This window comes from Pseudorca crassidens, chromosome 18 (genome assembly GCF_039906515.1).
Source record: "Pseudorca crassidens isolate mPseCra1 chromosome 18, mPseCra1.hap1, whole genome shotgun sequence".
NCBI classification, from domain to species: Eukaryota; Metazoa; Chordata; class Mammalia; order Artiodactyla; family Delphinidae; genus Pseudorca; species Pseudorca crassidens.
This window is the reverse complement of record NC_090313.1, coordinates 72,965,763-72,977,845: the sequence shown is the minus strand read 5'-3', so window position 1 is coordinate 72,977,845 and position 12,083 is coordinate 72,965,763. Positions and strand designations below refer to the sequence as shown.

Here is a 12,083-nt window from a genome sequence, read left to right as displayed (position 1 = left end):
GCATTCTTCTAAAAAAGGGGAGGAAGAACAGAATGTTCTTCCAGAATGTCAATGCCATAAAAGACAAAGTCTATGGAAATGTTACAGGTTAAAAGAGACTAAAGGTACACAACTAAATGCATAACCCCATACTCAATCCTGTACTGGGAAGGGGCAAAATGGCATAAAGGACATTACTGAATCAACTGACAGAACAGGAATACCAACAGTAAAGTATCAATGTTAAACTTACTGAAGTTAGTTAACTGTACTTCTCAGGAATTAACACACTTAAGAATTTAGGAATGTAGGGCTATGATGTACGTAAGTTACCCCTGAATGATTTAGAAAAGATACAGTGTGTGTAGATACATGCATGTGTGTATCTACAAACACATGCTCTGAGAGAGAGCGAGCACACAGGAGTATAAATGATAAAGCAAATGAGACAAAAAATCTTAACAGACAAATCTAGGTAAAAGGTATATAGGTATTCTTCTTGTTGTTTCTTTCAACTTACCAACTTGTAAGTTTTGAAATTACTTTCAAATGAATAAAAACAGGTAATCAAAAAAGGACATTCTTTTTTCTCAGTAAATTTTTTAGGGGTGGCCAACTCCAACAGTTCATCCTGGTTCTGCTGTGAGTCTTTCCCCCCATTTGTTTAGACACTTGTTAAAATGTTAATTCTCATATAAATAATTGTTTTTGTTTTATTTACATTGTTCAAACATTCTAACTCCTTCTGCATTTACTTTCAAATAAAATAGCAGAGGTAATTTACAACCTTTCCAAACAGAAGCAATAGGTGCAACCCAGTTGTTCTAGGCTTTATATAAGTTAATCACATACAGTTAAAAATATTTTCAGAGCACTGTAATAACCTCTGTAAGGCCTACAAAAGTGAGTTTAAGACCCAAACTCTGCCCTTCAGTAGATAAAAATCTAGCGGGAGATAAAGATATAAACTATGATCTGAAAAAAGGGGCAGAATCAACAAAGGTGGTATTTCTATTGTTGTATAACGTATTTCCCCCAAACTTGGTAGCCTAAAACAATAAACATTTATTATTTCATAACGTCTCTGTGGCCAAGAATCCAGGAGGGCTTAGCTGGTTGAGCTGCAGACAAGATGTGGGCTGGGCCTCCAGTCCTTCTAGGGCTTGACTAGGGCTGCAAGATCAACTTCCCAGGTGGCTCCCTCGCATGCCAGGCAAGTTCGTGCTGGCTGTTGGGAGGAGGCCTGAGCTCCGCATCACATGGGCTTCTCCACAGGGCTGCTCTAGTGCACGCGTGACATGGCAGCTGGCCTCCCTGAGAGTGAGTGATTCACTCACTCTCAGGGAGGCCAGAGAGCACGATGGAAGCCACAACATCTTCTATGACCTAGCCTCAGAAGTCACACGCTGTCATTTCCACAATATCCTACTGGTTACACAGGTCAATCCTACTTAGTGCAGGATGGGACTTCACAAGGGTATGAATAACAAGGGGCAGGAATCACCAGGGGCCATCTTGGGAGCTGACTACCACAAAAGATAGAAAATACCAAGGGAGTACCAAGAAGGTGCAAATAACTCCATTCCTTGGGCTGCCAGTGATAAAAAAAAAAATTAGGTTATCTCTGTGGTATAACCTTTTAAATTTAGTTCTTCACTCAGAAAGTAAGCCAGTAATTGTAACAGAGAATACAACAGCCTGGCAATGTTCCTCCCTCTTTTAACCACGCATACACTAGAATGTATCCAAAGAGAGCTTTACAGTTTTTTATAATCAGATACTGGGGCCCCACGACTTACACTCATATGTACTACTTCAGGTGGGCACATAAGTCTCAGTCCGTACAGAGGTGTGCCGTACACTCCTTAATATGAAGTGTAGAATTGCCCCTAACCAGTAAATACCTCAAACACAAGAGAGTCTTATCACATTCACATTCACAGAATTACAGAATCCTTGAATTACAAGGGATTTTAGAAAACCTCATCCCTTCTTTTAAAGAAGCAGGAATGAAAACTTTAGGCAACACAGATCCAGACCAATGCACATGCCCACAATGTTCCAACAACCACTACCTAGTGTATACTCAACACGTATGCTTAAATTCTCTCTAGCAACAACAGACCTTCAGCAAATTCTTTCTCAACTAAATGTACTAAAATGGTTTCAACCCAAAATAATGCATGATGTACTTGTGTTTCTAATGGAAATGATGGATTACATTCTGATCCACTTATAATTTATTGTTCTCCTGTGATTAGTGGAAGGCACATAAAAGATGAGTGGAATAATGCAGCCAGCATGAACAAGTACTGTACTTGATATGAACCTCATTACTCTATAATCAATTGTGTATTATGGCATAAAGCATGTAGGTGAACAACTACTGGACCAGTCAGAGGACCTTCATTTTAATATCAGTTCCGCTCCTAGATAGCTGTAGGAGGTGAATGACTTCTTTATACTTTCTTGGCCTCTGTGTTATTTGTAAAACAAAGACTTGGGTTGAATTGTGTCCTCTAAAAAGATTCACAGTACCTGTGAACACAATCTTATTTGGAAATTGAATCTCAGCAGTTGATAAATTAAGATGAAGTCATTTAGGGTGTGACTGTGTCCATATGAAAGGGGGAAATTTGGACAGACAGAAATGCACACAGGGAAAATGCCACGTGAACATGAAAACAGAATTTGGGGTGATAACGTGTATAAGCCAAGGAACACCGGAATCTGCGGGTGAACAACCGAAAGCTAGGATGGAACAGATTCTTCCTGACAGTCCTCACAGTGAGCCAACATGTGACACCTTGATCCTGGACTTCTAGCCACCAGAAATGTGACACAATAAATTTCTGTTGTTTAAGCCATCTGGTTTTTGGTACTTCGTTACAGCAAACTAATACAGAAGAGACGATCTCTTAACATTCCAGAAGGTCTAAAATTGAGTAATTCTATGAAATACTACAAATGTTCAGGAAGATTTCTCATATTCAGTTGTTTACAGTATACCACCAGTCTTTCAACAGAAAACAGAAAAGATCCTCTGTAACTATATTCAAGGGATGGCAAACTTCTTCTACAGAGTCAGATAGTAAATATTTTAGGCTTTGTAGGACATATAAGATCTCTGTCACATATTATTTTTTAAAAACTCTTTAAAAATGTAAAAATCACTTAGTCCAAGGGACATACAAAAACAGGCCTCATTCCACATTTGACCCATGGGGCAAGTCTGCTCACCCACGATGTGTAGGGCTAACAAGCCTCTTTTTCCTTAGGTTCCTCTTCCTCATAGTTCCAAGCCCAGAGAAACTATTTCACATTCTTTTCACAACTAGATGGAAGATATTTTACACTAGATAAGGCATGCTTCCAAAGTTCTTAGAGCTAGCTGTCCCTTCTTGACTATTATAACTATTACACTGTAATAGTCCAGAACTAGCAGCTTTCCCCATTTCTCCTTCAGTTACTCTCCATTAAGAAGGAGGCATGCACATGCAAATTACTTGTGACTGTCAACTACACACTCTCAGAAGCACTAGTACCCCCATGCTATTTCCAGGGACATTCCCAAGAATACCCCAAGGATATGCTGCTTTCACATCTCACAAAATGATTAACATCTAGACGTTTAAACAGTTAAGGTACTTTTCATAATCACCAGGTACTGTGGATCTGATAGCAGGGCTAAGTATATAGAAAGCTAGACAAGGGCCAGAGACTTAAAGTTTCAAGGTGATGCCACAGGCTATTACTGTTGCTTTTCCTTCTCTTTTTCTAAATTGGGCCACTGCTGTTTTCTCACTAAAGGAGCTGGTTTCTGTAAAGTGAATAACGTAGTACCTAGCATAAAATAGGTGCTCCATAAATGTTAAAGCCATCTCTCCTTCTTTAACTGGGCTACTCATGTGTTTTACAAAGTGAAGATAGAAAAACAAGATGGACGATTTTCCTGTTGCTTAGGAAAAATAACTAAAGCTTGTTTAGAGAATATACCTGAAAATGCAAGGTGAAAGAAGCCAGCTTTCTGGTATGCATGCGTGTTGGAATGGCTCAGGGTGATGTAGGGTCAGGTGAAAAGGATTGAGAAGTGGAAGGAAAAGGGGTTACCATGGTCATAGTGGTAAAATAAAGGAAGACACTTCTAACCTAATTTATTTCAAATACCACATCATATAACTTAATTGATTACTTATTAAGAAAAGATTCCTATAACCCATTCCTGATTTGTTCTCCTATAACAAAATTTTCAGTTTTGGAAAAACAATAAATATTAAACAGCATCTATAAGGGTGGAAAATAGGCCCTGTATTAGTTTGCTTGGGCTGCCATAACAGAATACCAAAGACTAAGTTGTTTACACATCAGTGATTTATTTCCTCACAGTTGGAAGTTGGAAGTCCAAGACTAAGGTGTTACCAGGTTGGTTTCTTCTGAGGCTTTTCTCCTTGGTTTACAGATGGTTGTTTTCTCACTGGGTCCTCATGTGGTCTTCCCTCTCTACATGGTACATCTGTGTCCTGATCTCCTCTTATAAGAACACCAGTCATAATGGGTTAGGACCCACCCTAAAGATTTCATTTTAACTTAATCACACCTTCAAAGAACTTATCTCCACATACAGTCATATTCTCAGGTACTGGAGGTTAAAGCTTCAACATATGAATTTTGGTGGGGGGGGCACAAATCAGCCCATAACAGGCCCAAACTTTAATTTGTCAACACTGTAGTTTGCATTTATAGTACAATGACTGCATCTCTATTTATCTACATGTCACATAAGCAAATGAAGTAATACAGCATGATGACCTCAATTTATTAAAAAGCATCTCTTCTTCCTATAGAAACCCAAATCTATAAATTGCACACAAAGTGTGGTGATCTACTTGATAATTTGCCAGGGCTGGCCCACGGTAGTAGGCGGACCACAAGGAGCACCAAAGTTCCCTTTCCAAATCACCGCTTCCTCACTGGCTTGCCATAAAACCTAAAATTCTTCTATTCTATTCCTTCACTGGCATTTTGTTTCCTCTGAAAATGTAATATATTAAGTGATCATTAGCCACTAACACCTTAGGGTAGAACAACTAAGTTCGCAGTCTTAAAATAACTAATTCCATCATAATGGAATTTTCTTTATTATTGCCCTGCTATTGGAATGTTAATGACAGTCTTCTTTAATAATAATTCTAGTATAGGTCATTCAAGTTTTTTTTTAAGACAGAGACAAATATGACGTATAAAAACATTTCTTCAACTAATAAAGAAACTAAGAAGATTAAGAGGAAGGTGATGAATGAACATTTTTGAGTACCTGCTCTGTATCATGTACTCTGCTATGTACTTTAGAAAGCAAATAATTCAATCTTAAAAATAATTCTATATAGTAGTATTAACCCCATTTACAGATGAGGAAACGGGCTCAGATAAATTAATGTCACAGAGTTTGCTGATAGGTAAGGAGAGATTAAAACCCACGTCTGGTTCTGTGGCTTGCCTGTTGGGTACCTGTGGCCAAACTACTAGTACTGAGCTCCAGTTTCCTCATTTTAAGAAATGAAGGTAATAATGGTACCCTACTTTTCATAGCACTATTATGAAGTTTAAGTGAGTAATATGCATACATAATAGTGTGGTGGAAAGCAGCAGAAGTGATGTGCAGCTTCTGAGACTAGGCCTAAAAACCTTGTCGCCTTTTGCTCTTGCCCTCTTGGAACACTCCTGCTGCCTTGTTAAAAAGTCCAAGGGAGACCATGAATGAGGAGAGATGGCTTGGAGACAGAGAGACAGGCCCAGCTGAGATGCAGCATCCTGGCCTCAGACCCTTCAGCCCCAGGCCAGCTGCCAACTCACAGCAGCTGCATGAGTGGACCCAGGTGAGACCAACAGAACTTTAGAGTCACCTATAGAATTAGCAGAAATTATAAATCATTTTTAAAGTCACAGAGTACAGTAGATGCTAGGGATACTTCTAAGCATACTACAATGCACAGGACAGCCCACTCCCCCCCAAAAGAATTATGGTCCCAAATGTCAATAATGCTGAGGTTGAGAAACTCTGTTATAATGTGTCATAGAATGGTGGCAAGGATTAAGACAGTAGTGGGGAGAGGTGGCGAAGTGCTTAGATTCTGGATATATTTTTAAATATTTTAAAAGTAAAGCTGACTGTATTTGCTGAGGGATTAAATGTATAGTACAAGGGAAAAGGATTCCTATCAAAGATGACACCAAGGTTTCTCATCTGAGCAATTAGAAGAATGAAGTGCTTCGTACTGAGATGAGAAAGGATGTGGGAGTAGCAGGTAGGGAACAAGTGCTTTGTTTTTATTTGGGAGTGAGAAGTAACCGATGGAATTCAAGCATTCGATTTTGGACATACTAAATTTGAAATATCTATCTACTTGGCGCCAAGTGAATAAATATATCAGGTAGGCAAATGGATATGAGTCTGAAGTTCAGGGGCAAGGTTGGGGCTAGAGAAAACTTGGGACTCTTTAGCATCTGTATAGTATTTAAAGCTACAGAACAGGCTAATATTATTTAGAGAGCAAATGCAAACTGAGAAGAGCTCTGAGCTCTGAGGCATTCCAATGTTTAAAGAGGAGGAGCCAGTAAAAGACACTAAGAAGATGAAGAAGACAACTTGAGGTAGGAGGAGGAGAGAAGAGAATGATCAACTGTGTCAAATGCTGCTCAGATGTCAAAAGGAAAATGAGGACTAAGAAATGCCCACCAAATCTGGCAACACGGATGCCAACACTGATGTGGAAATGAACAGTTTTGGTGGGTACATAGGAATGAAAATCTGAGTCAAAAGAGTTAATAGTAGAGGAAGGTAGAGATAGTAGCTGTAAATAGTGATCCACTCTCTCCAGGCCTTTGTAAAGCTGATTAAAGAAACAATAATATCTGGAGGGGATTTTTTTTTCTTCCAACTTCTTGTTTTCCATATGCACATACAGAAAACTTTACAATATGACAACTCCCCTTACATCCACCCCAGAGATTCAAATTTTAACACTATCATATTAGTTTTCCTGTACACACACACACACACACACACACACACACACTTCTGAATATTGAAGATAACTTCACCTCTACATATACTTCAGATATACCTCATTTAAAAAAGGCCTTTCTCGGGCTTCCCCGGTGGCGCAGTGGTTGAGAGTCTGCCTGCAGATGCAGGGGACACGAGTTCGTGCCCCGGTCCGGGAAGATCCCACATGCCGCGGAGCGGCTGGGCCCGTGAGCCATGGCCGCTGAGCCTGCGCGTCCGGAGCCTGTGCTCGGCGACGGGAGAGGGCACAACAGTGAAAGGCCCGCGTACCGCAAAAAAAAAAAAAAAAGGCCTTTCTCCTTCATAACCATGATAACCATTAACACACCCAGGAAAATAAAAAATATATTCCCAAATATATTCTATAGCCAGGCATACTCAAATTCTCCCAATGTGTTTTACAGCAGTTTTGTTTTTCTGTTTTTCAAACCAGAATCTAATCCAAGTCCATGCATTGCATTTGGTTATCAGGTTTCTTTGGTCTCTCTCAATGACTTTTTTAAAAGACCTGTTTTATAAAATGGATTGGACTGATTCTTTGTTATGACATTTAACTTGTTCTTCTATCTTGGAAGGGAAGTTTTTGAGGGTAGTAAATACATTTATTATTCCTGGCACAATACCCTAAAATTAACATTTCCCAATTTTCTGTTATCTCTCTGCAATGCCCTTCAGTTTCAGAAAATTCTCAATTTACCCCAAGATTTAAAAAAAAATTTAACTGCCACCTATTAGTTCTGAAGACTCAACTGAGCAACTTTCAGGGCTTATACACTCTATATTCAGAAAAAACATACTACCATCTTTCATTTACTATAAGAATTCAAGGGAGATCTCATCTTAAAGCTAATCAGTACCCAAACCATACAACATTTTATTGATTAACCACAACAAATTACATTTAGAAAGTAAAATGAATTATCTGGAATTTCTTTCCTGATTAGCAAAATAGTGCCTCCTAATACTTGAGGGTGAAAGCTGCTGTTAAATATGCCTACATGACTGGAAATTATAACAGCCAGATGAGTTCACCGGGCTGGTGCTGGTATGTTCCATATGCCCTTCTGTCTATGTAGTAAACAGCTTAAATACAGATGAAAAATTTGATTATACTCATATTTGGGCTTCTATAACTGGTCATTCATGTATAAATTCTTTAAACAACTTAATGAACATTCTTTAAGCAACTTAAAATGCAAATCGACCCAACAATTTTTACAGCTATAATTCCAAGGAACATTTAGGTGTTGTCAATTTATCTTAAAACATTTTCTGCCATAATCTTCAAATTACTGTCTTTTCCACAGTGTTGGAAAACATTAAAAATAGAATGTTTTATACAAATGAATTTTATACTCTAATTCAATGAACATTTCAAGTTCCCTCTAACTTGCATTGCTATTTTTTTATCTTACAAAACCTGAAATTATTTAGCATTTATATGAGATCTAAATTATGACGAAATAAGTGAGTTCATCTCATATGATGAAATAAATGAGTAAAATAAAATGGTTAATGATTTTTAGTGCCTTGGCATTGGAATCTGAATCAAACCACTGGCGCTTACTTAGAGAGATGGAGACTCCTTTGGGCCTACGGACCATCTCAGGGCGGTAAATGCCCTTCACCAGCCGTCTAGTCCACCTCAACCTGATTACAAACCCTCCCTTGAATAAATCAGAAGCTGATCAGACTTTAAGAAACACCTTCCCTAAGACCAGAATTATTAATTCATATAAAAATCAAAACTGTAGCTATTATTACCTTATAATAAGTCAGCCTGTAGATCACGTGAACTTTCACAGACTATCTGGAAGACCATAATCATACCATGTAAACTTTAGATTTAGACGCAGAGCTAGACGGGAGGGAGGGACCAACCAGCAGCGGAAAATCATCCTCTCAATTTATTCTCCAGCTAGGAAATTATACAGTAATACATACAAAAATACAGTTATTTCACAGAACTACCTTAATACTTTAATAATTTAATGGGATATTCAACATTACTGAATTACTTGCTCTCATATGAAGCAACATGAGGTAACAAAATCAAACTAACATTATATTTGTGGTAGCTGCCTACAAGATGGGCTCCAGTGGGCCCTGCCTCCTGGTACTTACAGCCTGTGTACATCCCTCCCACATTATATCAAGGTGGATCTGTACAACAGAGCAATGGTGTGTCACTTCTAAGGCTATATTATAAAAGACACTGAGGTTTCTGCCGCTCTCTCAGACACTTGCTCCGGGGGAAAGCCAGCTGTCATGTTGTGAGGACACTCAAGCAGCCTTCAGATGAATGCAACCACATGAGAACCTGAATTGGAACCACTCAGCTAAACCACTCCCAGTTTCCTGACCATCAAAAACTATGTGAAATAATAAATGTTTGTCTTTTAAGCTGTTTTGGGGAAATTTCTTACAAAGCAAAGGATAATATAATAATATATACTAATTTGACTGGTTGAAGTTATAACTCTATAACTTCTCATTTAGGTATTAAAAATCACAGCATGCTGATGCAATGTAAGGTAGTAAAAAAATCCACTAACAAATACCTACTGAGTACCACTGAGGGCAAAAAAGCTCTCTCACACTCCACATGAAACTTCCTCAGGGTAACAGTCACGGCTGACCTCTAACTTCTCATTGACTCCTCCCTAGGTAGGAGGGAGTAACTGGTCTGATGACAAATTTGAGAGGAGGAATTCTGAGGCTCAGCTACTTCTCTCCTTTCCATTTCACATCTGTCTGACTGAAGAGAGCCATTTGTTCTGGTCTGCTGGCACACAGTAAAGGTAGTGGGACAAGCTTTACTCTTGAGGACACTGAAACCTGAGGTTTAAGTCTGAGTGATTCTGGAGTGCAACACTAGGAAGCTCACTGTTGCTGCAAACCTCAGCCGCATTTTGCAAACAACTTTTTCGGTAATTAAACTTACATTTGGGCAGACTCTGGGGGGGCTCACGCCAAGGAGTATTTCCCACAACTTCTGCTGCCCGTGTCCTTGTCCCCACGGTGAACCACAGCCACCCCCCGCCTCTGCAGGAGACCCTCCAACACTAGTAGGTCTCAGCATCAGAGGAGCCCAGGAGGGGGATCCTCCTGATCCCCAGCTAATGAGACTGGACAATATGCTTTTGGCAGAAGGGGTTTCAGGTCCTGAGAAAGGCATGTAATGAATTCACTACACACGTGATGAACCTTCTCCGAGAGCAGAGTAGAACACGTCCCATTTCCCCAAAAGAGATGGAAAGAATGGTAGGCATCATCCATTGAAAATTTAGTTCCATTCAGATGCAGCTCAAAGCACTTGTGAAGCAGTTATGATTTTAAGATCAAGGTTCCTTGATGCCAGACGAAAAAGGCGTAACTTCAGTAAACAGGCCACAGAAATCTTGAATGAATACTTTTACTCACACCTCAGCAACCCCTACTGCAGTGAAGAAGCCGAAGAGGAGCTGGTCAAGAAATGCAGCATCACAGTGTCACAGGTATCCAACTGGTTTGGCAACAAACGAATCAGGTACAAGAAGAATATCAGCAAGTTTCAGGAAGAAGCCCATCTCCACGCTGCAAAGACAGCTGTGACAGCTGCACATGCAGTGGCCGCAGCCGTGCAGAACCACCAGACCAACTCGCCCACCACGCCAAATTCTGGTGGGTACCCTCCGTCATGTGACCAATCAGATGGGGGGATACGCTGATGGCCTTGGAGGAAATTCACTGTACAGTCCACATACTTTAAACGCTAATGGAGGCTGGCAGGACGCAACAACTCCATCTTCTGTGACTTCTCCTACAGAAGGCCCAGGAAGTGTGCACTCTGATACCTCTAACTAATCTCTGGCAACACCTTTCCCTGAGCTGACACGCCTTGATAAGTGCATTCAGACTAACAGGAGGAAAAGGAAAGCGTTTTTGTAGCCCACCATCTACAGCTTTACTGTAAAACCTTGTCTTATTAGAGAACTTGGTAAATCTGTTTTTTAAGGAATCATAGCCATTTGAATTTATACTTAAAAACACACAATGTTAAAAAAGCACTTTATCCAATTAGGCCAAGATTTAACACTGTTGACAGTCCTATAGCTATTTTATTATAATTTATTACCAATATTTTACATTAACGGTTTCTCACTTGCCAATTACTTGGCCTTAAGGGTAAAAAGTACAATATATGCTAAACCTCAGTCGCTAAAGCAGATACAAAGACTCACCTCACCTAAATTGAACTTCTTGCATATTTCCACTGCAGACTTTGATTGTCCTTCTTTCATATCACTAATGGAGTTGGAATAAAGGAGCTGTTTGGCTACCTGTTAATGATGGTTGTGTTTAAGAATCTTCCTCGTCACACTTGGGTTTCGATCTCTTATGTTATAATTAGATCAGAGACTGGTAGCATCTTTTCTCTCTCTGAAAGCACCAGTGCCCAGAGTCTGCTCGGAAATTAAATTATGGATCCAGACTGTTTTGAGAGCTGAAGATACTTGCTGCTGATAGAGGTGACCACGAGATCCGTCTGGGGTTTTACGGTGTGCACTGGGTGCTGCACAGACTTGTCAAGGTTTGCTGCGTCCTCTGGGCATTCACAAAGGCCCTGCTCTCTGAAGTGTTGTATATAGTGTAGCAAAAGAGTATGTATACATCTCACCAATCAAAACACAGCTTTATTACCTCATGCGAACTCATACAAACCAATAGAATTTCAACATGTTCTGTAGCTTAGAGTGCTTACTTACTACCTCTGAACAATACTCACGCTGTAGTTTGTCTCTTTCTTATCTTTTTGCATCTTGCAATTAACTCTTTGTTTCCCTTAATAAAATGTAATGTACATTGTAATCTTTTAAAAGAAAAATCAGGGTTGCATTTGCAACTTTAAAAAAACTGCGAGTGGTCTTCCCTGGTGGCGCAGTGGTTCAGAGTCTGCCTGCCGATGCAGGGGATACGGGTTCGTGCCCCGGTCCGGGAATATCCCCCATGCCGCGGAGCGGCTGGGCCCGTGAGCCATGGCTGCTGAGCCTGCGCT

General features: G+C 39.8%; 1 pseudogene; it reads left to right on the top strand.

The window, feature by feature from the left end:
- The first annotated feature begins 10,233 nt into the window (after positions 1–10,233).
- Positions 10,234–11,945, top strand: LOC137211252 (pre-B-cell leukemia transcription factor 3 pseudogene; annotated as a pseudogene).
- The last annotated feature ends 138 nt before the right edge of the window (positions 11,946–12,083 follow it).